The following is a 27,168-nucleotide window of genomic DNA, read 5'->3' on the forward strand; positions in this document are numbered from 1 at the left end:
ACCACCTCCCTTGGCGTCTTGTTCAAGGACTACCGACTCACGGAAGTAAGGTAATGCGTTAACTATACAAAGTTAAGCTGATATATTTATCTTTTCCAAGACCATTACGTATTGATTGATATTAAGTTACCAATTGACCCCACTGTCAAAATGAGCAAACGGAAGGGGGTAGTTGGAACATTAGATGACTTTATTATGAGGGCCGAATCGGTGCTTATACACGAGATACAGGCAACAGAGAGATGTTTATCTTTAGATCTTGCCCTGCCCCAATTACGTCTGTCAACTGGAGGCACTCTGGACCTAATCTCTGTTGACAATCCGAGATCTTCCCCTGTGCCTTTAAGCCCGGATATAGAAGTTATAAACATTCCATCTACATCCTCTCCTGCCAACCAGGACCTAAGCGCCCCCACAAGGAATACACGAGGAACGCTGAGTAAGATAGCCAGAGGGCGGACACTGGCTACTATAGTACCTGGTGGAAAGAAAAATGCAACAAAACCAAATCAGCTAAAATCCAGGCAAAAAATAACTGATTCTAATACAGATGATGGAGGGAGTGGCAACGGAACTGCTGAGGCCAGGATGACTAACTCTATCTCCACCGTGACTGAAGACCCTCCGGCTAATGGCCCCAACACCACCGATATGGGTATTGAAATTTTGGATACTTTGATGGAAGGATTCGAGTCCAGGCTGGACAATCTAATGGGGATTTTTGTAAAGAAACTTGACGTCTTATGGAAAGATTTGTCCAAGATAAATACTGTGGCAGCAAATATAAACAGGGATGGGGGTGGGGATAATGCTTTGCACTCAGTGTTGATTGGTCAAACAAGCGGCCAAACTAATTGTGATAGGACCCCGCAATCCCGAAGCACATCTGACTCCACGGCGCCATCCCAAGGTGTCTCTGGCGAATCACGCGAGAATGGGGGGGCTTCATCGGTAAAAAGTGATGCCTATACTAACAGAAGCAGCAGGTTAATAACAGGGAATTATGGTAAGGTTACTCACAAGGGGGGCAATAACCAAGGCAGGTTATCCAAGCAGGGCTCAAGGCCAGGGCAGCAATGATGTAAATAGAGAGTTTAGTGAGTCTAGCTCCAATTTTAATTCGGAGGTTTTACATCTCCCACCCGCCTCCGCCCCATATGTGCTTGTTTTAACTGGTGTCCCAGCGCTAAGAGAGGGACAGAGAGAGTCCTGGCCCGATCTCCAAAATAAGTCAGTAGACTGGCTTCACAAACATAAAAATTTTGACCCACATAGAAGGGAGGATATAATCATGGCCAGGAGAGTAGAGTGGGTCGGACCTTCATATAAATGTATAGATGGAGACTGCATTGTTATAAATTTTAGAAGGCCCCAGCAGGTCCGCCAGCTTCTATCTATTACTGATGAAACATTTAACCCCCTGACTAACATCAGCACACTCCCTCTGGGCTACTTTTATAAGCCACCCCTAACCCCAAACAGAGGCACCAGAGCAGTTATGCCCCTATCGAATAATTATCATGTTTTGTCCAGTTTGGACATGCAAGATTGACCATTAGACATGATACTTAATGTAGATGCAAGTGACACGCCAATCCAAAATGCATTCATTAGACCTAACCGCGCCTAAAGGAGGACAAACATAGTAAAAAGTGGCAATGTAATTAGTTTGAGTGTATTGAGCTAGCTGGAACGTGGCAGGCCTTCGATCAAAACTTGACAATATAGACTGGGTAAATTTGATAAAGGAATATGACATTGTCATGTTCCAGGAAAGGGGGGTTTCACTGTTTCAGCGTGCTATCACAAACACCAAGGATGGGAAGACCATCGGGAGGACTGTTTATGGGGATTAATGTGGCTACCGGGGGAATTTTTAAGGCAATCCCAATTTACAGCTCAGACTATCAGGTAGTACTGTTTAAAAGAGGGATTCATTTTTATTTGATAAATTTTTATAATAATGATTTTCAGTCAGTTCCAAACAAGAGTTTTATAAAGCTCTTTGATTTTATTTCTGATTTGGATAATTAATCCAATAACGGGGTCCTCCTGGGTATATTAGTGGGGGGTGATTTTAATGCTAAAATCAATGATACAGGACCTAATAAGGAAACAGCCTATTTTGCCCAATCTATAAGTAGAGGCAGAGAACTCGAACGGTTGATTAAATCACATAACTTGTCCAATGTTATGGACTTGGTTGACGGGTCAATTACGACCAATCACCCAACTTATAGGGCAAGGGGGTGCAGATCTATTATAGATTACATTTTCGTATGTCCTCTGATCGAAAAACAGTTGGTTTTTGCCGCAGTCGTACCCTCTGACTTCGGAGACCACAACCCCATTAAGATAATGATACACACAGCCCATCGACCGTCCTTTCAGATCGAATGCGGGGCCACAAACTTAGCGGTATCAACTGACAATCTAAGATTGTGCTGGAAGGGGGCCGAAAACTCTGAAATTTTCAGGAAATTGGCAAAGGACAATATGCCTCTCATTGTTTCTTGCCTTTCATTAGAATCACCACCAGTACAGATAATCGAGGACTTCAGGAAGATTTGTCAGACGGTTAAAACCATCCTCTCTAAAAGGTCCCCTCAGGTGGCACTCATTCCCAGATGGTTTAACCCCAAATGCTCCCAAGCAAACAGGAACCTACGCAGGGCACTTGCTGCCACTCTTAGGTGTATAACAGGAGTTAAACTGGCCAGAAAGGAATATATGGAGGTAATCAGATGTAGTAAGAATGAACTTCTGAGGGAACGATGGGACAAATTGTCCGAGGCCGCTAGTTTGAAAAATGGTAACATCTTTTGGGCAGCTATCAGGGAAGTCCATTCCATGGGCCAGTCTCTGACGCCGATCAGTTGCAACATCACTAGCGATGAATGGGTCAATCATTTTTCAGCTATCTATTCTGTGAGAAGTTGGCCTGGTATATGATGTTCACTATTCTAGTGAGTACCTTGCACCAGTCCAAACAACCCTTATGGTGATGGTTGTAAAGTCAACCTTATAGACCAGCTATCCTAGTGGTAGCATGGACAAAGCAGTCTTAGGCTAAAACTTCAGAGGGCATGTGAAGCCAGCTGTTTTACCATATGTAACCCCGTCAATACCAAATGAAAGGACACCACACAGGTTATATCAAAAAAATATATGTATTTATTCTAAACACAACTCCTCTGAGCTCTTTATGAGAACAGAGGCATTAGCACATAACAAGATATCAATGATCATACAAAAGTTGCACAATATACAGTTGGGCCCTATGGGCACGTAAAACCATATACTAAAATAGTGGTATAAGAACCATGTCACGGACAAAGAATAGGCCTAGGGCCTAGAGAATTGCTGGGGCTACGATGTACTAACCAGAGTTAGAGAGCAGGAGGCCCATGATATGCGTGTGCAGTGTCTTAACACACACAAGGGTTACCGTTGAGTTATAATGGGAACGTAAGAATTGGAAACTATTTCTTTTAGGTCACTTCCGACTGGAGTAGGAGAAAGCTACTTGAAACTAGGACACTAGGAGAGTTAATCTCTACAGGAGCACTGAAGTACTCGTGTTACCTCACCCACAGGAAGCGGGTGCATAGGTGTCAAAGTGTGTCCGGTTTCGTCGCTGATTCCTATGGAGCCTTGGAGAAAGATGCTGCAGGCGACCAGGAGAGAAGTGTCCGGTTGGATCCAAGGGCGGATCAAGGATGAAGAGTACTTGAAAGCAGAGGGGACAGAGTCTGGGTCAGTAGCTAGTGACCAGGATGGCACCAGGACGGAACCAGGCGATGTCGTGAAGCAATCAGGTGATGTCGTGAAGCTTGTCTCCGTTGCCACGTGGACCAGGAGGTGTCGACGACGACCAGGAGCTAAACACAGACTGTCCCACGAAGGATCTCGCTGTCGGCTTCCGGATTGGAGTCAACAAGCCTTAGCAAAGGCAACCCACGCAGGATGTGAAGATGGCTTCTTAATCAGACCAGCAAGGTCTGATGGGCTTCTCCTTTTCAGGGAAGCAGGGGCCAGTCTGGAGCAACCAGACCAGTGTTGGAAATTCAAAGAGTCATCATTACAGAGGCCCACTAGCCAACAGGCAAGTGACTGGACAGATGCGTCGAGCAGGAAAATGCAGAAGGGCCCCACGCAGAACTCGTGGAGTGTGGAGGGCTGATCTTCGGTGCAGTTGGTGCTCGGGGCTGGGGCTTCTCAATCCCCAATGCACAACTTCGAGGGTGCCTCAGAAGTTGCACGGAAAGCAATTCGCTGGCTTTCCAAGATGGCCGGTCCCACGTCTCACGTCGCCTCTACGGGTCTCAGCTTTACTGTGGCTGTGGATTGGGCTGAAGGAAGTCTGGAAGTCTGGGTCTTGTCAGGCTCTGTGCTCAGGCTCCGGCGGGAGCGTTGACAAAGCAAACCGTTGATCGCTTGACGGTGCCTGCTTGCACAGGGTGGTCACTCCTTGACCACAAAGGAGATTCTTCTGTCTTCTATCTTCAGGTAGAACGTCGAAGGTCCAGAGTTTCATTTCAAGTTTCAGTCAGGATAAATCTAAAGTCTTGGGACTCAGCTCCTACCTATATACAAATTTCAGGGGCTGGATTACCTGCTAGGTCCCTCCTATGGGTGGGACCTAGCAACCAACTCTGCAAAGAAACTGGAACAAAATCACCACCGACCAGATCTCCTCATCGCTTCTTCTAAACACCCCAGCCCACTCCTCTAACCCAAACCAAGCCGCCGCCAACTTCACCCTATGGTTATCCAACACCGCCGACACCTTAGCACCACTGAAAAAACGTCAAAGCAAACCTGGCAACAAGAAGGCCTCATGGTTCAACGATGATCTTAAGAAGTCCAAGAAACTCTGCCGCTCCCTTGAAAAGGCCTGGAAAAGAGACCCAACCACCAGCACCAAGGACGCCTTCAAAAACGCCACCCGCACTCACCACCAACTAATCCGAAAGGCCAAGAAAACAGCATTCAAAGATCGACTTGACAACAACGCCCACAACAGCAAGGAACTTTTCAACATCGTCAAGGAATTCTCCAATCCCTCGGCCAACTCCAACGACATCACCCCCTCTCAAGCCCTCTGCGACTCCCTTGCCTCATTCTTCCACAACAAGATTGCAGACATCCACAACAGCTTCGACAACCAACCCGGAGACCAACCCACCCAACCATATGTTGAACATTCTCCCCCCTTGAACACCCTAAACGACTGGAACCCAATCTCCACTGAGGACACCATCCGCCTGATGAACTCCATCCACTCAGGATCCCCCACAGACCCATGTCCTCACCACATCTTCAACAAAGCAGACTCCGTCATAGCACCGCACCTCCGAGACGTCATCAACTGCTCCTTCAACTCCGCCACCTTCCCGGAAAACTGGAAACACGCTGAACTCACCGCCCTTCTGAAAAAACCCACAGCGGACCCCACCGAACTCAAAAATTACCGCCCCATTTCGCTCCTTCCATTCCCGGCCAAAGTAATCGAGAAAGCTGTCAACAACCAGCTCGCCGCTTTCCTCGAAGACAACAAATCCCTCGACTCCTCACAATCTGGCTTCCGAGCAAAACACAGCACTGAGACCGCCCTCATCGCAGCAACAGACGACATTCGAACTCTACTGGACAATGGAGACACAGTTATGTTATGTTATGTTATGTTATGTTAGTGCTATTTGTATTGCGCACGGCTGCTCCAGCGAAGGAGCGTCCCGGCGCACCGACAAGGTGGCGAACACAACACAACTGGGGAACAGAAATAATTATTAAGAAATTGGGGAGTGAAGGATTTAACAAAGCTCAGAAAATAAATGAGTTTTAGCGGCCTTGCGGAAGGAGAGCAGGTCACCAAAGGTCCGGAGTTTCAAAGGGAGAGCGTTCCAGAGTGCGGCTGCCCGCACCTTAAAAGAGCGGCCCCCCACCCGACTGAGTTTAAACCGAGGGGCTACCGCTAATTCTTGGTCTAGCGAGCGCAGAGTGCGGCCCGGGATGTAAGGGCGCAAAAGTTGGTGCAGTAAGGGAGGTGATAGGCCCTTCAGAATTTTGAAGGAAAGGCACAAAACTTTAAAGTGGATCCGCTGCCTAACGGGTAACCAATGCAAGGCTCGCAAAGATGGACCGGCCGAGCAAAACCTAGGAAGACCTACGATCGCTCTGGCCGCAGCGTTCTGCACTCTTTGAAGTCGAGTTAACTCAGCCTGGTTTAATCCTATAAAAAGGGAGCTGGCATAGTCCAACCGCACCAAAACCGTTGCTTGCACCACCAGTTGGCGAGTTGCGGCATCGAAGTATTTGAGGGCAGGGCGCAGATTGCGCAGGATGCCGAAGCAGCAAGCCGCCGTCCTTTTGGTGTGGCCAACGAAGTTGAGGGAAGGGTCCAGCCAAACACCAAGGTTTTTGATCTCCGCAACCGGAGTGGGGGTCGGCCCCAGCTCAGAGGGCCACCAAGTATCTCCCCAAAGGTCCGTCCGCTTCCCAAAGATCATCACCTCCGTTTTTTTGGCGTTTAGTTGGAGACAGTTGGACGTCATCCAACCAGCCACCGCCCTGAGTCCTTCTCTGAATCTTGGGGCATCCACCCAAGAGTCCCCACTGATCGTGACCGCTAGCTGGGTGTCATCTGCGTATGACACCATGGTCATACCACAGAGCTTCACAACCTCAGCCAGCGGCCTCACGTAGATGTTAAACAACGTGGGGCTCAGTGAGGAGCCCTGTGGGACCCCAAGAGACAGAGGATGACATTTGGACTGGTAGGGCGGGGACGCCACACAGAAGGAACGATCCCTGAGAAACGAACGGAACCACTGGTGTGCAGTGCCGATCACCCCTATCTCCTCAAGACGTTGAAGGAGAATGTCATGGGAGACCGTGTCAAAGGCGGCGCTAAGGTCTAACAAAACAAGCGCCGCCGTTTGACCTGCATCCAGAACTACCCGAAGGTGCTCGACCATAGATAACAGTGCTGTCTCCGTACTGTGGCCAGCCCGAAAACCATTCTGGGTGTCGTCCAGAATGTTAGCACGCGACAGATGACCAGTGAGGGCGGTATTGACATGCGCCTCCGCAAGTTTGGCTGGCCATGGGAGAAGCGAAATCGGGCGGTAGTTCTCCGATTTTGTAGGGTCGAGAGATGGTTTTTTCAAAATGGGCATTACTACCGCATGCTTCCATTTCAAAGGCACCTGGCCTGATGCTAGCGACGTGTTGATTAAGTCGCAAACCGGGCGAGCAAAAACCTGGTCTCTGAACATAGGTGGCTTGAGCGGGTCGTCCGGCGACCCCGACTTAACTCGGAGAGCCAAGGCCGTGTAAGTCTCCAAAGAGAGGGAGGGGAGAGAGTCTAGCACCACCTGATCCAGCCGGATGGGAGGCCCCATACTGGTTTGAGCAGTGGAGGAGGGGAAGGCCCTATATATGGTCTGGACCTTCTCCAGGAAGAAAGCCGCCAGCGCTTCACAATGAATATTGGAGCTGATGGAGTTACCGGCCGGCTTCCTTGCCACAAGGTCTTTAAGGGCCTTAAAGATGGTTTTAACAGGATTCCCACTATTGCGAAACTCCAGAGCGTAGTATTCAGCCCGGGTTCTACAAACCGCGCGGTGATAAGACTTGACCGCAGCCATATACATGTTTTTTTTGCTGCTGTCGTACCTCTTCCTCCAGTCTCTCTCTGCACGTCTGCAGACACTTTTCAGAGCCCTCAGATTGCCATCATACCAGGGACTGGGGGCGCGGGAGCCACACTTGCTGGAAACCATCGGGATAAGGGAGTCGAGGGCCCTGGTTACCCATCCGCAGAAATGGTCATAACCAGACTCCACGTTCTCCACTGCACCCAGTGGGTCGTCAGTGAGAAGACGGTGGAGATCTTCCGCCTTTAGTTTGCTCCAGCGCCGTCTGGGCATGGCTCGCAGTGGCACCTTAAGTGGGGCTTCGTCAAGAGGACAGTGGATGGTCACGAGTGAGTGGTCTGACCAGGTCAGGGGGACGGGGGGGGCCACTGTGACCCCTTCTAAGTTAGAAAAAAAGGGGTCCAGAGTGTGGCCACCACTATGAGTGGGGTCCGAGACCAGCTGGAACAATTGAAGGGCCTCAAGGTCCGCCACCATCCCTCCCACAGAAGAAAGACACGGAGTGTCAAAATGGAGATTCAAGTCACCAATGATAGAAAAATTGGCAGACCCTACTGCTAGTGAACTAACCGCCTCAGGAAGAGCCTCTCGAAATGCCACTGAACTACCAGGTGGACGGTAAATCAGCAATCCTGACAAGGTAAAATGCGGAGTAACCGCGACCTTGAACAGGGCGCTTTCGCAGCCCGTGATGTTCTGCACACTCCAGGCGCAAGAATAGCACGATTTAACAGCAAGAGCGACGCCACCCCCTCTCGAAGAGCGGTTGAGCGTGTAGATGGAATACTCAACGGGGAACGCCAGATTCAATACCGTAGAATCGGTGTCTTGCAGCCATGTCTCTGTCAGACAAAAGATGTCAGGGGGGTCATTGTCCACAAGATCAGCAATATCCTGATAATGCTTGACCGCCGATCTGACGTTTAAATTCCAGATGGTGAGATGTCGCGGAGAGACCTTACTGCTTATGGCAGGTTGCACTATACAAGACCCCAAACAGGAAGGGGCTTCGAGTAGCCAGCCGCCACAAGCACAGCAATGGGGGCCACACAAAGGGTCAACGCGGACTTCGGCGCAGGAGGGCAGACAGGTGTTAAATGCCAGGAGCCTATCCCTGGTATACATAAGCATGGTTGGAGATGCACCTGATGTAAGTATCGCCGCGAAGCCAGCGCAACCGAGCGTGGACGGGCGCAGACGGGCAGGACTCTGGCACGACTCCGGCCACGCGAGGACACGCCCGCTGCGCGATCCCGCTGCGCTAGGGGATGAGCCTTAAATAGGTGTTCCCAGGCGTCACATGCACATTCAAGCGCTGTCAGTTGGAAAAGCCTCACTCCACTCACCCCACTCCAAGATGTCCGCCAAAAACGAACCAGGCACCCACCCCAGGACCAGACCGGCCAAAACGGCGGTGAAGGGGCACAATTTATGGTGCAGGTAAGGGGCAATTTAAAAAAGGGTCAAAATGACCAAAACAAACAAAAAGAATATATAACGTTTTTAAAACAGCAGTTTTACTGCAAAAACGCGCAAGCGCTCTCGCAGCAGCAGCTACCTTGTCAGGGGCTGAAAGCAGGAGGGACTCGCCCTAAATAGGTGTTCCCAGGCGTCACATGCACATTCAAGCGCTGTCAGCTGGAAAAGCCTCACTCCACTCACCCCACTCCAAGATGTCCGCCAAAAACGAACCAGGCACCCACCCCAGGACCAGACCCGCCAAAACGGCGGTGAAGGGGCACAATTTATAGTGCAGGTAAGGGGCAATTTAAAAAAGGGTCAAAATGACCAAAACAAACAAAAAGAATATATAACGTTTTTAAAACAGCAGTTTTACTGCAAAAACGCGCAAGCGCTCTCGCAGCAGCAGCTACCTTGTCAGGGGCTGAAAGCAGGAGGGGCTCGCCCTAAATAGGTGTTCCCAGGCGTCACATGTGCATTCAAGCGCTGTCAGCTGGAAAAGCCTCACTCCACTCACCCCACTCCAAGATGTCCGCCAAAAACGAACCAGGCACCCACCCCAGGACCAGACCCGCCAAAACGGCGGTGAAGGGGCACAATTTATGGTGCAGGTAAGGGGCAATTTAAAAAAGGGTCAAAATGACCAAAACAAACAAAAAGAATATATAACATTTTTAAAACAGCAGTTTTACTGCAAAAACGCGCAAGCGCTCTCGCAGCAGCAGCTACCTTGTCAGTCGCCCTCATCCTCCTCGACCTCTCTGCAGCATTCGACACAGTCTGCCACAGCACCCTTTTACAACGCCTCAGTAACATCGGAATACAAGGAAAAGCACTTGAATGGATCACCTCGTTCCTCACCGGAAGAACCCAGAGAGTCCGCCTTCCACCATTCAAGTCCGAGGCCACTGAAGTCATCTGTGGCGTACCACAAGGATCCTCACTCAGCCCCACCCTCTTCAACATATACATGAGCCCCCTCGCGGCCATCGCCCGCCAACACAACCTCAACATCATCTCTTACGCGGATGACACTCAACTAATCCTTTCTCTCACCAAGGACCCCAGCACCGCCAAAACTAACCTACACGAAGGCATGAAAGAAGTTGCCGAATGGATGAAACACAGCCGTCTGAAACTGAACTCAGATAAAACAGAAGTCCTCATCCTAGGTACATCCCCATCTGCATGGGACGACTCTTGGTGGCCGGAAGCCCTTGGAAAAGCACCCATCCCGACAGACCACGCACGGAACCTAGGCGTTATCCTGGATTCTTCACTTTCAATGAACAGACAAGTCAGCGCCGTATCCTCATCCTGCTTCAACATTCTTCGCATGCTCAAAAAAACATTTCGCTGGATCCCCACCGAAACCAGGAAAACAGTCACCCATGCTCTGGTCACGAGCCGACTGGACTACGGAAACACCCTCTACGCAGGTGCTACCGCTAAACTCCAGAAGAAACTCCAACGAATCCAAAACGCCTCAGCCAGGATCATATTAGACATCCCGCGCAACGAACACATCTCTGGTCACCTGAAAGACCTCCACTGGCTACCCGTCAATAAGAGAATCACTTTCCGACTGCTAACCCACGCACACAAATCACTCTACGACATCGGACCAGAATGCCTCAACTCACGACTGTCCTTCTACACCCCCTCCCGCCAACTACGTTCTTCCAGCCAAGCCCTCGCCACTGTACCCCGCATCAACAAGACCACCATGGGAGGCAGATCCTTCTCATACCTGGCTGCTAAAACTTGGAACTCACTCCCCACTTACCTCCGCCTTACCCAGAACCACCTAGCATTCAGAAAGCAACTTAAAACGTGGATATTTGACAAGTAATCCTCCTCCCCTTCCTAAGCGCCTTGAGACCCTCTGGGTATGTAGTGCGCTATATAAATTCTCTGACTTGACTTGACTTGACCAGGGAAGGGGGTGGTTACACCACTTTCCCTTTGTCCAGTTTCGAGCCAGAGCTGGGGCTGGAGTGCCTCAGCACTGGTTTGAACTGGCTTATGCATGGGACACCTTGTGTGCCCCAGGCAGTGTCTCATTTCATTCAGCCCTCCCTGCCCCAATACACTATGGCCTGTCTGGGGTGGTGCTAGCACCTCCCAAGACAGGAAACCTATTGTCCAAGCCTCCCTCGCTGGAAGAGCTCCCAGCAGCAGGAGGTCAGACGTGTCTGTGGCAGCAGCATCCATTTTGTGATGCTGAGGCTCTGGTTAACTTTAACCGGGGTTAGTAGGAACAACATGTCTTCTCCCTCTAGAAGGGTGGAATGCTACCCCCGTCACCAGAACTGGCGCGGGGGTAGTATTCCAAAGCATATGACACCTTACACGAAATGTTTTGATAAAGCCAAACCAAAGTTAGCATTTAACCGTGAGGTTCATAATGCACTTAAGAGTATATGGTATGGCAATATCATAGAACAGCTATAAGGACATGGTTCCAAAAGCTGCAGACAGGCTCAGCTCATGCTAGAGCACCATCTCACATAAAACCAAGCACTCTGCCTTCAGGATTGTTAAGGGTTGCCATAGGAGTGACTTATAGGTGTATATGTGTCTATATATAAGGGTAGATGTTGGAATACTATATCCAAGCAAGGGGTGATTACACCACCTTGCCCCAGCTGAGTGATCAGCCAGTTGTGTCAGATTGGATGGCCAGCCAGGGGTGGCAAAAGATATGCTGCAGCCCCTGGTAGGCCTTGGGTGCACCTATGCCCTGGGTACCTATGGTACTCTGTACAGGCACTCACAAGAGTGACCCAAATCCCAATTGGTGATGTACCTAAAGTACATGGTGTGAAATTTAGAGAGAGAACAGCAGGGCTGTGGGTCTGATTAGCAGGCCCACAGCCACATTAAGTCCAAAACTAGTGAAGCAAAAAGTGGGGTGACCATAGGAAAGCAGACCCTACTCTCCTACATATTCCCCTCCACCTCCACGTGAATCAACCTTCAATCCAGGTAGCCCAGTACCCATAGAAATAAGCATCTCGGAAGTCATGGAAGCGATTAATCAGAGTTCAGGCAATAAAGCGCCGGACCCAGACGTGCTCCCTATCGATTTAATTAGGTGGAACCCGGCCTTCTGGGCCCCGCTGCTCTTGAATATTTTTAATAATTTAACTTTGGCAAAAATACCTGAGACTTGGGAAAGAAGTATAATAGTCCCGATTTTCAAGAAGGGAGATAGATCTCTTCCATTCAATTATCGACCTATCTCCCTAATACACCCTTAAAATCCTAGGAAGAGTCCTGTACAATAAAATTGTGGATTGGACAGAAGCAAATGACATCCTGGACCCATGCCAGTTGGGCTTTAGGGGCAAGGTAGGAACCACGGAACAATGCCTCAACCTAAACTTAATCATTGATAAATATGCTGATGCAAAGAGGTCCCCAATTTACATGGCTTTTATGGATTTGTCCACAGCCTTTGACCTAGTGAATAGGTCAAAGCTGTGGGCAATCCTTTTGGCTGGTGGATTGGATGAAACACTGGTAAACTTTTTAGCATATTTACATGGAGACCTCAAGGCCCAAGTAAGGATTGGGACGGGAGGAGAGGATTCGGGGTCCATTGATATTGGCAGGGGGGGTCAGACAAGGATGCGTGTTGGCCCCCCTGTTTTTTATCATATATATTAATGGGCTCAATACCTCTCTGAAAACGGCTACCCAAGATGTTCCATATATTAATAAAAAGCCCATTCCTGTGCTTCTTTACGCAGACGATGCGGTTCTTATAGGCCGTACTCCAAACTCATTGCGTCTTCTTGTACAAAATTTTTATATTTATATGAAAAAGTTAGACCTGCGGGTTAATTTTAAGAAATCCTTTTTGATGAGTAGTGGCCCGGGGAAGCGTGAAATAGGCTTGATTACAATAGATGGCCAAAAATTGACTTTGGTAAGATCTTTTGTTTATTTAGGATTGGCCTTTGCTGCGAACGGCTCATGGAGTGAGCATTTAGCTCACGCCAGGAGCAAGTTCTCAAAGGCCACCAATTCAATTTTAAGTCTACCTCGTCCTAAGACCACGGCGCTCTTTTAGCAGTACAGAAAATATATAAACTTCAGTGCACCCCGGTGGCCACAAACGGTTAATTGCTCAGTAATTCAGCAGGAAGAAAATAGGTTTTGCAGAAAATTACTGAGCACCCCAATCTCTACCCCACAATATATATGTCACAAAGAGCTCAATATTAATTTTATAACTGATTTTATCCGGGCACGACCGGCACTTATGTGGGTATCAGTGTGGAAGAACGAAGCGGCATCCTTGACACAGCTGATTATCAAGGACTGCTTACATTGTGACAGGGGCTTAGAAATTCCAGGGCTAAGTGGTGTGCTGAGTAGTTTACGCAGTATAAACAGAGAAAACATCTTCCGGGATCCCATATTAGCAGCTTCAGTTGCAAAAAAGGAACTGCAGAATGCTTTGTACTCCCTATATAATAACGAGCGGGAGGTGGTAGAGTCTAGGAAATCAACTGTGCATAACAACATGGCTATTGAACAGTACTGTTATCCGATTCACATGTATTTGGCTTTATCGATGAGCCATTGGCAAACAAGTCTTTTGTTTCGACTAAGAGCTGGCACAATTCGATTTGCACTTTTTTTCCACTTGGTTATAACCCAAATCTTTAACATGTGTTCCTGTGATGGGAGGAGTGAGCAAACTATCATGCACTTTATATTCTTCTATAAACATTATATCAAATACTCTAAGCAGTTTTTATATCCATATTTTAACAAAAGAAGACTAATTGCTCTGGAGGTAGCGTACCGATCAATACTAGACTTAGATGATGTTGAACTAATTTTCCGCACTGGCACTTTTCTAAAATCCGCAATGAAGGCACGGAGATCTATGATGGACCCCTGATCCGGTATGACATAATCTGTGAATTGTTTTAATAACTGTATATATCAACAGGATGGTTATTTTTGCACAAGGCACTTTGGCTATTTGTATATTGGATGTTAATCTTTGTATTAACTATTGTGATGAATTTGTGTTTTCTGTGCTTTTATGGGTACTATTGTATCCGAATAAAGTTGAACTGAACTGAACTGAACTGCTCAACTGGACCGCCCTTGTCGCTAATGACACCCTAAGGATCATGAAAACCATACACTCTGGGGCCTTCTCAGACCATGTTCACTCCCACATTTTCAACCGAGCAGGTGTCATCATCACACCGAACATTGCTGCACCATCAACTGCTCCATCAAATCCGCCACCTTCCCTGAAGACTGGAAAACACATAGAGATCAACCGCCTGATGAGGAAACCCTCTGCTGACCCGACTGACCCCCTGCTCCCCTTCCCAGCCTAAGTCAGTGACAAGGCCATCAACGCCCAGCTCACAGAATTCATCTAAACAAACCACACCCTGGTCCCCTCTCACTCTGGCTTCAGGAGCACCACAGCACGGAGACTGCACTCCCCGCTGCAACCAACGACATCCATACTGTCCTCGACCAAAGTAAAATTGCAGCCCTCATCCTCCTGGACTTCTCTGCTGCATTCAACACCATCTCCCACCACACCCGCTGCACAAGACAACAAGACGCTGGCATCTGCGGCAAAGCGCTAGAGTAGATCCATTACTTCCTTACCAGCCGAACCCAGAAAGTCAGGCTCCCACCTTTCTCCTCAAATCCTACAGCAATCAGCTGCATGGTCCCTGAGGGCTCCTCCCTGAGCCCCACCGCCTTCACCATATACATTGGCCTGCTCGCAGCCATCGTCAGAATCCACAGACTCAACATCGTCTCCTTCATCGATGAGACTCAGCTGATCCTCTCTCTAATCACAAACTACAGCCACTAAGAGCAACTTCCACGACAGGATGAAAGCAGTAGCCGCCTGGACGAAGGAGAGCTGCCTAAAACTCAACACTGACAAAACCAAAGTCCTCATTCTGGGCTTCAACCCCTCCACTTGGGGTGACTCCTGGTGGCAAGCAGCACTTGGACCCCCTCCCCCAACACCCACCGACCACACACGCAACCTCTGCATCATCCTCGCTCTTTATGAGCCGCCAAATCAACTCCTATTGTCCTCCTGCTTCCACATGCTGTGTCTAATTTAAAAAATCTTCAAATGAATCTCCACAGAGTACAGGAGTTCTGTCACCTAGGCGCTCATCAGCAGCAAGCTCGACTACGGCAATGTACTGTATGCAAGCAGAACCCAAAAACTCTAAAAGAAATTGCAGCAACCTCAGAATGCCTCTGCCAGACTTATCCTGGACTTCCCCTCCAAAACCACATCTACTGTCACCTGAGAGATCCACACTGGCTCCTGATCAACAAAAGAATCACCTTCAAGCTCCGCATGCATGCTTACAAAGCACAACGCTGAACCAGAATACCTCAACCACCACCTCTCCTACACACCAACCAGACACCTCCGCTCCGCCCATCTGGCCCAGGCCACTATCCCACCAAAGGCGGCTTTAGGCTCAAGGTGGCCCTGGGCAGGGAGCGTAGGTGGGGGGCCCCGGAAGAGGGGTCCGGGCGGGGCGGAGCGCCAAGGCCAATGAAGAGGGAAGAGGGTCAGGGTGTTTGGAAGTGGAACAGAGCCGGAGGCCACCAAATCCCTGCCAGGGGGCGCCACGCAAATATGTATCCATCCTCAGAGGATTATTATATTAAGGATATATATTGGCGTGGTGGCCCCTGGGGTTTGGTGGCCCTGTGCAGGTGCACAGCTTGCACATGCCTAAGGCCACCCCTGATCCCACAGATCCGCAATACATCAGCTGGAGGAAGATCCTTCTTCTACCTAGCTGCGAAGACCTGGAACTCCCTACCTCTGCCCCTCAGGCAATCACCATCACTGCCTCAATTCAGAAAGGACCTCTAACTACTCAATTGTACCGCTAGTATCAAATATTTGTTCCCAATACCCTTATAAATTAGACAAAGAGCATAAAATGCCTAGTGGGTTATAAGGATACTTTGTTGCAAGGGTGCGGTTAGCATACATCATCGGATTTCCAGACTAGAGCATACAAACTGACAGAAAGACCCACACAAACTCACGTCATCAGTCATCTCAATGGGCTAAATTTTTCCTAGACCAAGTGTCTGTCCAGGACTTTGGTGCTCCTTAGACAAACAGGATATTCTGCACTGATAAAAACAAGATGTGTGCCAACACTTTAATCCAGGCAGCTGTTCAGCTGTATACCGTAAACAAATCTGATATGCCCAAGAAGCTTGGAGAAAGTTAACTGGCTAATTTGCTGGAGCAAAACACGTGTCTATATGCAGATTCATTAAAAAAAATCTAATATCATATCGAACTGCACAACTATGCTTTATTGAATATGTGGCCAGTGAGGGTATGCGAGGACTCCTAAACTTCAATAAATGTAATTGGGCTGAATTGCAAGGTTGCACTCAGTGAACTCTACCATTCACACTAACAATATTACAAGCTAGGGACCGTAATTACATAGTAGTGTGAGCCTCGAGGGTCAGCCTTCGACCCTACAAACCAGTTATCTTTATTTTTTTGTTCATCTGGCAGCAAGTTTTATATTTTAAATGTAGAATTCTATTATTTGTGTCGGTTTGTTATCAATCAGATGCAAGTACAGAGATCTAGTCCGCCCATTGATAAAAATGTATTATTGATATATTTTATTCATAATATTTTTTCTGCCTTCTTTTGTTTCAGAACATCTAGTGCAATCGTACAGTACAATTACAGAAGAGTGGTATACGTGGAAGGAAAGGAGGAAGCGTTACAGTCTTCGTTCCTACGGAGAAATATTTTCATTCGGAAGGTGAGTGTCGATTGTGGCCATCCCAGTAATCAAATAAATCTATTTTTTAAACACAAATTGGGAAATTTTTCTTCTTATAATTTCACATCCCCGCTTCAAATGTTGCTGATGGCGATGAGGTTTCCATTGAAATATGCTTTTCATAGAAGTTCAATTTCTGGCATAATAGTGGTGATGTTCATACCATAGGGATGTGGGTTTTGACAGTTCACAGCATGTCCATACCGGGCAAGCTCATTCTGACTAATTGTCTTTCAGAGCTGAGCCATGCTTTCATTTCGATGGTGCTTCACAGACAGGGGCAATTTGTTTTTGGGCACGACAGTCCTGCTCTTCATACCAGTGCCATGTGGTTACTGGCACAGGTGTGGCCCTTTAAATAGAGAATTTTTCTTTTTTTTATAATGGGGCAATTTAGACAATGGCCTCAGGGCAGACTCTGTAGCCAAAAGGATAACTGTAACATAGGGGCCATGAGCCTGTATAACATGCAACCAGCACAAATTCTAGCACCCTTTACAACAGCCTGCTACCCTGATTATCACCCCGACACAATGTGTTGCCTCCTGTTACAAGGAAACAAACTGACTTTGTTCAGCATCATTGGTCATCCCTTAACTTTGCAATTTAGTGATATACTTTGGCATGGCATCCTGGGGAGGCACGCCTGGCAGGATGGGACATTTAGCATCCTAATGCCAGCAGCAGAGAAAGTGTTGGACTCTCAACTGGCACATGAGCAGTGATGGGCATTATTTATTGTTTTTTCTCTTGGTCAAGAGGTTGCTCAAATACAGCAAAATTCAATCATAAACATGTAATTGACCTACCTTCAATATTCATTATGGAAAATGAGTCTGTAGCGTTTGACCGCTGACACGAACTTAGCTAGTAAAAAGCCAACTTACCTGCACGCAATTTCCTATGGGGGTTTTGTCGAGTCGTTGAGTGTCACGCTGGGCAAAGGCCTTAAACATAATTTTTCCTTCTAACTTCCCATTCGGTCAGCTAGTCAAGACTAGAGCTTGGCCTAATATGGCTTCTGTTTTAAACCCAGTGTTCATTAAATATTGTTCCAGACTATGTAAATCTCCATCAGGCACCTTTAAGTCATATCTTTCATGTAGAAAATCCTCCTATTGTGTGTGCTTACCTTCGTTTTTGTATCATTGGCTGGGCCCATTTTGCTGGTGTTAGACCTCAATCCACTTTATCTTTGCTAACCAGAAGTAAAGGGCCAGTGCTCCCCCTTTAAAAACTGTTCAATTGGCATATTCCTAACTGGTATATTTAACTTACCTATCAGTCCCTAGCATATTCCACAACGTGTCCCCAGGGCCTGTAAGTTACATGGCAGTAGTGCACCTATTGTGCCGTACACCACAGTGACAGTGTAAAATATGGCTTTAGGCCTACCAGTATAGCCTGCCTGTAGCAGTATAAGAACTGTTATACTATAATAAACCCTTGTGACAGGTCAAATCTTCATTGTAAATGTTAATAAGTTACCCCAATGTAGGATGTGTTGCCCACGGGGAAGGGTGCATGGTATTTAAAAGTAGGACATGTAGAAATGTCAAGTTAACACGTCTTACAGTGCATAGGAATGTCACCATACAAAGTGGGGAGGTGTGCAGATAGTGTTTCCAGCAGGTGCACTGGTTTGCAGTCCTTCAGTAGCCTCCACAGGTGCACCCAAAAAGAAGCACAATCAGTGTATGCTTATCGGGAAAAAAGCTTGAAGTCATCAGGAATGTCTTAATCAAGTCTGCTGTGAGCGACAGTATCTGCGTTAAGGTGATTATGTGTGCTCCCGTACGGATGAGGAAGGAAAATATGTAGATTTCTGATATTCAGTCCCATTACATCTCAGTGAGAGATAAAACAAGGAGTAGATAAATGAGCTGCCCTTGGGTGAGATCCAAGGCTGCTTGATCTTCCTTTGTTGGTAAGGAAGACGTAGGTGAAGATTTCCTTTAGAGAGAACCTTGAAAGCAACAAATGACAAAGAGAATTTAGAGGAGCCTGCGACCCAAAGATCTCTAGCTAGGCAGTAAGTAGATGATGTGCCGCGTGACATGGAGAAAATCACCACTGGAAGAAATAGAGCACCAAGAGGGATTCCACGCCACCACCCAGTGGTGGGCCTGATCCACAGTCTTGTCAATATGACATATATTTCCCAGATAGAGACTACAGACAAGCCTTTGTTTCAGGAAGATCCTTAAAGGGCTTTAAAAAGGTGGACCTCTCACTGGCGCATACGTTCCCATACCAACCCACTGTTGACTATCAGTTGCCACACAGTAGGAGAAGGATACATCTGAGTTATTGCTTGTATGACAAAATACCAGGAAAAAAATATTGTAATGCACAAATATTGCAACAAAAATACCTGTAACCAAAAAATCAAGCTAGCATACTTTGTATGTAAACTACAAAAATATCAAAACAATATATTGCGGGCGGAATGGAATAAAGAATAAAAGTATCTATCTATCTATCTATCTATCTATCTATCTATCTATCTATCTATCTATCTATCTATCTATCTATCTATCTATCTATCTATCTATCTACCTATCTACCTATCTATCTATCTATCTATCTGCCTTTACATTTAATTTATTTTAAACATTAGGGTTTAAAATATTAATTAAAAGTACACATAAAATTATTGAAATAATCATAGTAAAAAAAATAAACAATATGTATTATAAAAAATAAAAAAATATGTAAACCATTAAAAAACAATTACATTATTGTAAACACCCCTTTCAGTGGGCCAGTCAATCTCTTGGGGAAGGGGGGATGGGGGAGTGGAGCTATAGGTAACTGAACATGAGTCATAACGTATGATGCACATAGTACAAACAAATCACTGTCCTGTCAAAATACTTGGCTTTGTATGACTTTCTAATGGTATTTCTAATGCGACAAATGCAAAGGAATAGCAATACTCATCAAATAGCACACTCCCCTTTAGGTCGGGGCTTTAGTAGTTGTCAGGCAAATTCCGGTCCCACCCTCTAGCTTGACACATGTTCTGGGTTATTGCCCATTCACTTGTGGCTCCATCCAAGGAATGAGTACTAGTAGGCTGTACTCATGAGTTCCTCTTTGACTCTATAGAAGTATCTATGTTTCCACAGCACTCTTAGCAGTGAGTCCTCTGTGGTCACACAAGCCCAGTTCCGTTGTTACCCGCTCTGGCAGTATGGAAGTGTTCAGCATTGCAGTGAGTGCCCTCTCCATGGGTGCCCTGAGTCCAGATACTGTTCAGGGAAGACAAGCTGCACGCAGGACAGGTAGCAGCACCCAGGAGGCAGAGGCTCTTTTCTTGAGCAGCGCTGCTAGCTCGCCCGCTGGTTGGAGCTGCTCCCGCTTGGCCAACACAAGGTAAGTCAGTCTTCTCCCAACAGGGGCGGGAATTCTCCGACTCCTGCCTGAAGCTCTGGCAAGGGTGTGATGTCTTTGGCGTTGTCCTGGATTCCTTGGGGAAGCAGTCTGGTGTGGCTGCCAGCATTGACCTGCCGGTCACAGCAGCAATCTTATCGTCTGGGCCATGACCCAAACACTTGCCAGAGAGGTATCGGAAGTCCTTACTGGGATACAGGGTTCCTGCATTATGCCCATTCTGGCATGATTGCCCTCATCTACAGTGGCCCCCTCCAGGCTTACAGGGTCGCTGATCTTGGTGGAAACAAGTCTCATGCTCCTGGCCTAAATACGTTAGGCGATGGCCCCCTCTGGCATACAGGGCCACTGCAGCCTGGCAGTGCAGGCCTGGCTCTTCCCGCATGGCACTTTTCACATGGCTCAGTTCACAGCGTCCCTCACCTGGCATACAGGGGTTGCTGAACCATTCCTGCATAAAAGCAACGACCCAATCAGTGCACAGCTGTTCTCCTCACACCTCGCTCAGGAAGTTCTCTCCTTAGGGCTCCCTACTGGACCTCACTCCCTCTAGCACTCTCCTCTTCCTCATAGGGCATACTGGTCTTGGCAAGCAGCCTGGTGCGGTTTCTTCAGGCTCCAGGTCAAGTGATCTTGGTTTTTCCCTGGGTGTTGCCCTGTCACCATGCAGGGAGGCTAGCAGGCCTTTCCCCCTAGTCCTGATCATATGTACAAGTCTTACAGAGCTTCCTCGTCTCACACAGGCTGTTTGGAGGAAACAAGGTTTGAGGTCTCACCTCCCCTTCTTATGGTCCATTTGGAGTCACTAAAATGTAATTTAGAGTCTGAGTCTTTGTAGGTTTTTATTGGGGCTCTGCCCCTTTTGAAGTAGACACCTCTTTTTCTTCTTGCCATATGGAAGCGGTCGGCCACAGCAGGCAAGACTCTGAAACTGATTTTCCCACAACACAATTCATGGAAGTAACCACAGTGATATGTGCATGGAAAGGTTAATCCCAAACTCCCAGCTCTACTATTTATGATTCCATTATCAGGCTCATCTCCATTCCTCAGAAGTGTCCAGGCCCCAGTGACCTATCACTGAATCAAAGAGGAACCTTTTGAAGTGTAAAGGAAGTCTTTACCGCCGGTGTTTGTCCCATCCAGTTCACAGGAATGCAGCACTACACAAATCTGCTTGGGGAGATTCCTCTACTCCTCATGTCTTCACCGGGCAGGGCGAGGCTTCTCAAAATATAACACAGAGTCCTCCATATAATGTACCACTGCAGGCACACTTATTCAGTGTACATTCATAGCACATTTACTGTACAGCACTATTACCTCCATGCATTGTATCATTACAAGTACACCGTATTCAGCACACACATTCAGTCTGCACACACTGTTCAGCACTGGAGCTTTTCTATACTGTACCCCAACATTTCACCCTTCATGTATTGTACTTCATGCAAGCACACATACACCCAACACATGCCTTCATTGAGCATGCTCGGCACAGCACTTCATCTCTCATGAAATGTAGTCCCACTAGGCATACATACATTCAGTACATGCACTTACTGCACAGTACTGCACCCTTTTCAGGCTCACACACACATCAAACACAGAATCACCACTCCTGGGCTGTACAACACTTCACATCTACCTTATGTAGGCCAAAGGTCAGTTAAGAACACAGAAGCAGAAGTTAAAAATGTGAGTGAGCATGTAGGCCTCACGCCAGTGACACAGGATGAAAAGGGCCTGTTCACTATTACTGATGACTAAACAGTATGCTGCCACCACGGTACTTGTGCTGTTTAACTCCTGGTGAAGGCAGTGGCCTTCCACCACTATGAATGTAGCCCTTGGGTGCCCCTCCTGGGACCAACAATAACGCAATATGTGAGATAGTCCTATGTCATGGCGCACATGCATGATCCGTGTTTGCCTATAACAAAAAATACAGCATTAGGGATCCATCCATACATATGTTTTTTAGAGCATGGAAACAATACACATTTTGTTCATTTATACATTCCTCATGAATAAATGTTAATAAACACATAAAAAACTGGACAATTCAAAATCTTAAACATGATGACAATCAATTCAAACATATGTTTGTGGAGAGATGCCATTTGCCAAGTGAAGCTTGAAGAATATCGCCTAAATTTCGATCAGGAAGTCATAACCCATTAAGAAGAGCCAGAAATCCCCTGAAAAAGGATTACAACATTCACAAGGTGGAATGTAAAGCCCTCAATGAAGTATTTTGGCTCAATTTAAATCACAAATAAGGATACAAGGTGGGAGTCATCGCAAGTAAACACGAAGACTGCAGTGTCTAAGAGGATACTATTAGGAGATTGAATTTCAGCAAAGAAGATAAGATTACACCGTGGTCTAAGCCCTGATGATAATCCCCTAAGGCAGAGGGGGATTGGAAATATTTTGCCTGCAAGGGATCCACATTAATTGAAGCTCTAGAGAGGGTGCCACTACATGAAATATACCCCGAGAGCAAATCACTTCCAGAGAAAGTTGTCCCCGCAGTATACCTGTTCGAAGCGCTCAACGAACTGAACAATACTAAATGTCATAGCGCTTACAGGCATTGTTTGAATCACCGACTGGTGTAATTGTTTGAATTAATCGTTTGATTTGAATTGACTGTCGTCATGTTTAAGTTTTTGAATTGTCCAGTTTTTTATGTGTTTATTAACATTTATTCATGAGGAATGTATAAATGAATGAAATGTGTATTCTTTCCATGCTCTAAAAAAATGAAAGGATGTTTGAAATCAAGTTGAATCAATACAACTGTGAATGTAAAATGCAATGACGTGATGCATTGTATTTCCAAATCTGCATGAGTAATTAGCAGTCCAAAGTTGGTGGCCAAGTAACCCTTTTTTTGAAAAAATATTGCACGTCTTACTGGGCCCCTGAAAAGGACGTAACCCCTATAGTTGAAAGCAAATCAAATTATAGCATTAAAGTGCCCCTTGACAGCAGTTCCCAAGGAGGATACAGGAAAAATTGGGGACATCATGATGTCCCATTACGAGTCTATTTACGGCAAACTCCAAAGGGTTGATGACCAACTACTTGCAAATTTCCTCCGAGAAAATCCATCTCCAACTCTGTCAGAAATAGATAAACAATCCATGGCAAGCACTTTTTCATTGATAGACTTGGAGGAAGTTGTAAAGAGTTTGGCGAATGGTAAGGCCTGTGGTCGAGACGGACTACCCGCAGAATTTTAAGGTTTTTTTTTAATGCATTTTAGCCCTGATTAATTCTTTATTAGAAGGAGGGTTAGTCCCAGAATCTTTTAGGCAGGGTAATATCGTCAGCTTTCCAAAGAAAGGCAAGGATAAGATGGACCCTAATTCTTACCGTCTGATCACGTTGTTGAATTCGGACTATAAAATTGTCACAAAATTGTTAGCGCTCAGGTTTAATAGATACGCAGCACAGCTGATCCTCGCTGACTAAAACGGGTTTTTGGCTGGTAGACAATTGGCCACTAACACCCACTTTCTTGTAAAAGCTCTTGACTATTTTGAGGTTCAGAAGTTTCCGGCACTCGTGTTATTATTAGACACGGAGAAGGCCTTTGACCTTGTGGTTTGGGAGACATTATTCTCGATTTTACATTCCTTTAATATCCCACGGTCATTGATACTTTTAGTTCAGAGCTCGTACGAGAATGCTGTGGCTAATGTTATTATTAATTCTGAAGTGGTAGGATCTATAAATCTCAAGCGAGGCACAAGGCAAGGGTGCCCCTTTGTTGCCCGTGTTATTTGCTTTTTTTATCGAACCCCTGGCAACAGCTATTCTGAACTGCACCGATATCCACCCTCCAATTCCAGCAATGCCCAAGTTAAAACTTTACGCGGATGACATCATGCTTTTAATTAAGCCAACAGTGGAGGTACAAACTAAGGTCTTCAAGTTGTTTGAGGACTTTGAAGCTTTAGGGGAATATCGAATAAATAAAGCCAAGACAGAAGTGATACAATGTGGGAGGGTGGCTATAAATCTGCACCCGATATTCAGTGCTCTCTTAACTCCAACCCAAAGAGATACTTTGGGATATTTTTCTCCAATTTGATTGATGATTTATATAAATTGAATTTTGTTCCTCTAATAAAGAAAGTTGAAGGGCTGTTTTCCCGATGGAACTTGCTCCCTTTGTCTATAGTTGGACGCATGGCTTTAATTAAAATGTCTGTCTTACCGTTATTTAAGTTCCTGTTTTCCTCAATTCCGTGCACTTTATCAGGCTCTTTCTTTTCTCAGGTCGAGTCAATGTTTACAGCCTTTATCGGGGCAAAAAAAAAACCATGCCTAGCACTTAACACTTTGTATGAAGATTTGGACCATTTTTATGAATCTTATGTGTAATGATAGTCAAATTCATTCTCCTCTGCTAATGTTTAGATCGCCGAAGTTGGTTCAATATAAGAGTTTGCAATGGCTTTTTAAAAGACGGCAGGCTTTTAAAAAAAAATATTCCATTCCGGCGATTAACTCAGCATCCTTATTAGAAGAAATCCTCCCCTTTATAAGTGTTAGACAACCCACATACCTGGCATCAAAATAGGCGGAAGCTGGGTATGTTAAAATTTCAGATTTTCTAAGGAATGGTAACTGGGTGTCCGTCAAAGAAATACGTCAATGAATGATCAATGATTTTATTCTAATAAATTACTATGGCACTTTATATAAATACTTTGCTAAAATAAATGTTACCTTCTTTTTGGCTCCAAATCAGTTTGTGGAGGATCTTCTAGTTATAGCATCAGATAGGAAGCCAGGTGCCTGGAAGAAATATATATATATATTTTTTAACTTTATTTTCCATTTTCTAAACAAAAAAAAATAAAAAAGGAAAACATACAATGTAATTGTAATATGAAAACAATAAATGACATTTACCCAAAATCTGAAAACCATATTCATAAAACATAATTACAAATCTTGAGGACCGGAGATTAATGAAAAAAAAATATTATGCGATACGTGGACACCAACCACACCAATTATACAATACTCAAAGAAAAAAGCAATAACAATACCATACTTCAGAACATAAGCACTATTAAACACGAAGACCAAAAATCAAATAGGTGTATGGGCAACCTCTACCCCGCTGTAACCACCCCCAACTCCAAGGGGTGCTAACCTACACCGGAAGGGGTAATGCTGGACTGTAACTGAGATTCCGGGGTCAGCCGGAGTCGGGAGACGTAATACCTATATGGGCCCCAGATGTCAATAGGCCTGGAGGAAGTGGGGAGTAAGGTGCTGTATTCCACACAGATCACGTTGCAGAATGCTAAGCTATTCAGCCAGGCGCGAAGGGTAGGTGCGCGCTTGGAACCCCATAGCATTGCTATCTCCCTTTTGGCTAACAGGAAGCGTAGAGCTGCTAATTTACTAACCTTCTTTAGGAAGTGTTCAACATACCCCAACAGCACTATCTTAGGTGTAGGAAGGAGTGGCATGGACAGTATATCCCCAAGAGTGGAATGGATGTGCAACCAGTACTGGTGTATTTTGAGGCAGGTCCATGACAAATGTGGGAAATCAGCAAAAGGGGCAAGACATTTCAGGCAATGGTGAGGGCGGGATTTGTCAATTCTGTGCGCTCGGGCTGGGGTGAAATACATCCTGTGAAGGAATTTGAACTGAAGCAGTTTGTGGTGGCTATTCAATGAAACGTCTGTTGTGGTTTTACAGCAATATGCCCATTGATCATCAGAGATGGGCCCACCCAGATCCTCCTCCCAAGCCGCCCTAAGCCTAGTGTCATTGATTGGTATGAGTTCCCCACATTGTTTGTACAATTTAGAGATCAGGTGTGCGTTGGAGGGGCTCTGAATAACCAAAGTGAGGGGAGGTGTCTCATCAGGTGCCAAAGGAAAAGAGGGATAGCCCGCTCTCAAAGCAGAGCGGATCCAGGAGAGAATGAATGTGTTCATGAAGGAGCAGTCGCCAAACCGTGCCTCCTCTGACGCGGAGAATACATGTCCATCTGGGAATAAATCCCCAAGAGTGTGTACGCTTAATTTCACCAAGGTGCACTCAAACAAAACTTCCCCCGTAATGGGGAAAAGAGAGGCATTGGGAAGGGGAGGGCCAGTGAATATAGCAGATCAAGCCCCAAATATTTGCGCAGCCTAATCCAGGCCCAGCATGTAGTAGAGACAGTTTGGATGTCACAGGGATCACGGGGAAAACCAGTGGGGAGCAATGTAAGGAGGTTTCTCGGGAGGACCAGATCCGCCTCTGGCCGTAAATATGGAATGCGTACATCTGGGTGGAACCAGGCATAGGCGTAGGCACAATGCACAACCAAATAATACAAATAAAAATCTGGCACACCTAGCCGTCCTCTGTCTGGTGGCAGAGTCAATACCTTCCAGCCGACCCGGGGTGTTCTATCTCCCCATACCAGGTGAAGCAGCAGAGCGCGAAGTTGCGTGAAAAATGCCTTCGTAAAAGGAACGGGGATATTATTAAAATAATATAAGAAGCGGGGCAACACTATCATCTTAATAATAGTGATTCTACCCGCCATTGACAAGGGCAAGCGAAGCCATCGGAAGATCTGTGATTCCAATGTGTCAATAGCGGAGCCATAGTTGAGACGGATCAATGATGCAGTGTCTAAATGGATGTGGATACCCAGGTACTTAGTGGAATCAGCACACCATTCTAACAGAAATTCAAATGACCAAGGCGTAGTGCAGGCCGTGATCGGGAAAATGACTGATTTGTGCCAATTGATATGGAGC

General features: G+C 46.4%; 1 protein-coding gene across 3 annotated transcripts in view; it reads right to left on the reverse strand.

Moving 5' to 3' along the window:
- PROC (protein C, inactivator of coagulation factors Va and VIIIa) overlaps window positions 1-27,168 on the reverse strand; it is a 147,438-nt gene that overhangs the window by 111,268 nt on the left and 9,002 nt on the right. For 2 of the 3 annotated variants that reach the window (XM_086943819.1, XM_086943820.1), the window contains one exon: window positions 25,121-25,189. The gene's annotated coding sequence lies outside the window, so the exon portion shown is untranslated. Of the gene's footprint in view, window positions 1-24,605; window positions 24,696-25,120; window positions 25,190-27,168 lie in introns of those variants that run through there. The other variant, XM_086943821.1, reaches the window with a different exon arrangement.

Source organism: Lissotriton vulgaris, chromosome 11 (genome assembly GCF_964263255.1).
Source record: "Lissotriton vulgaris chromosome 11, aLisVul1.2, whole genome shotgun sequence".
Taxonomy (NCBI): Eukaryota; Metazoa; Chordata; class Amphibia; order Caudata; family Salamandridae; genus Lissotriton; species Lissotriton vulgaris.